This window comes from Glycine max, chromosome 7 (genome assembly GCF_000004515.6).
Source record: "Glycine max cultivar Williams 82 chromosome 7, Glycine_max_v4.0, whole genome shotgun sequence".
NCBI lineage: Eukaryota > Viridiplantae > Streptophyta > Magnoliopsida > Fabales > Fabaceae > Glycine > Glycine max.
Window position 1 is genome coordinate 26,760,928 of NC_038243.2, and position 2,067 is coordinate 26,762,994.

The following is a 2,067-nucleotide window of genomic DNA, read 5'->3' on the forward strand; positions in this document are numbered from 1 at the left end:
TTCTAGTGCAATCCTCCATCCTCGCCTTTTTTTCAGAGCTCCCTGAATTGCGTTTTCGTTCATGCGTCCTCCACCCAATGAGTTTGGAACTATGCTTCATGATTGACTAGTGAGGACCCCTTTAGTGCAACCATCCATCCTCGCCTTTAATTTCGGAGCCCCATGAATTTCTTTTTCGTTCATGCATCCTCGACCCAAAGAGATTGGAGCTATGCTTCATCATTGACTAGTGAGGACCCTCTAGTGAAATCCTCCATACTCGCCTTTTTTTCAGAGCCCCATGAATTGCATTTTCGTTCATGCATCCTCCATCCAAAGTGTTTGGAATTATGCTTCATGATTGACTTGTGAGGACCCTCTAGTGCAATCCTCCATCTTCGCCTTTAATTTCGGAGCCCCATGAATTTCTTTTTCGTTCATGCATCCTCCATCCAAAGAGTTTGGAATTATGCTTCTTGATTGACTAGTGAGGACCCTCTAGTGCAATCCTCCATTCTCGCCTTTTTTTCAGAGCCCCATGAATTGCGTTCTCGTTCATGCATTCTCCACCCAAAGAGTTTGGAGCCATGCTTCATGATTGACTAGTGAGGACCCTCTAGTGCAATCCTCCATCCTCGCCTTTTTTTCGGAGCCCCATGAATTGCGTTTTCGTTCATGCGTCCTCCACCCAAAGAGTTTGGAGCTATGATTCATGATTGACTAGTGAGGACCCTCTAGTGCAATCCTCTATTCTCTCATTTTTTTTTTCGGAGCCCCTTGAATTTCTTTTTCGTTCACGCATCCTCCACCCAAAGAGTTTGGAATTATGCTTCATGATTGACTAGTGAGGACCCTCTAGTGCAATCCTCCATTCTCGCCTTTTTTTCAGAGCCCCATGAATTGCGTTCTCGTTCATGCATTCTCCACCCAATGAGTTTGGAGCTATGCTTCATGATTGACTAGTGAGGACCCTCTAGTGCAATCCTCCATCCTCGCCTTTTTTTCGGAGCCCCATGAATTGCGTTTTCGTTCATGCATCCTGTTAGTGCTTAGCTTTACTGAGCTTTAAAAGATTGGCTAAAATTTTGTTGAAACATAAGCACTTAGACAATGAAGGAAAGCTGGAGTTGCTGCACATGATGTCAAGGAATAAGATCGGGCTGCACAATGCACAAGGCAAGATAAAATGTCAAATGAAGAATTGAAGCTGCAGGATCCACGATGTCGGATACAATGTCCAGGACATCCTGCCCGAAAATACTGGAGTTGCTGCACAATGCACAAGGCAAGATAAAAGTCAAATGAAGAATTGAAGCTGCAGGATCCATGATGTCGGATACGATGTCCAGGACATCTTGCCCGAAAATACTGGACACATAAATCTGTTATATCTTTAACAGATTATTGTGCAGTTAGCAACAGATTAGACGATCTATCTTTAGGAACGAATTAAAAGATAATTAAAGTTCGAATTACAAACTAGAAGAGTTCGTTCAGGGATTAAAGATTAAAGATAAAAAACTAAAAGATCAAACTGTATCTTTTAGATCTTTAAGTGCAGATTTTTCAGGAGAATGATAGATCTCATCCAGCACAAGTTGTTGCAGCCCAGATACGCACACTGCTATATAAACATGAAGGCTGCACGAGTTTTCTACCAAGTCCGGGATTGAAGAGTTATTTTGTGAGTTTTGGGACTTGAGTGTTTTGTGAGCCACCTTGATGCTACCCTAACATCAAGTGTTGGACCTGAGTGTGTAGAGTTGATCTCTTTTGTTCAGAGAGCTATCTCTGGTGTGTCTTTGATTTATTTGTAAACACGGGAGAGTGATTGAGAGGGAGTGAGAGGGGTTCTCATATCTAAGAGTGGCTCTTAGGTAGAGGTTGCACGGGTAGTGGTTAGGTGAGAAGGTTGTAAACAGTGGCTGTTAGATCTTCGAACTAACACTATTTTAGTGGATTTCCTCCCTGGCTTGGTAGCCCCCAGATGTAGGTGACGTTGCACCGAACTGGGTTAACAATTCTCTTGTGTTATTTACTTGTTTAATCTGTTCATACTCTTAAGAGCTGCAACAGTTATACCGGGTA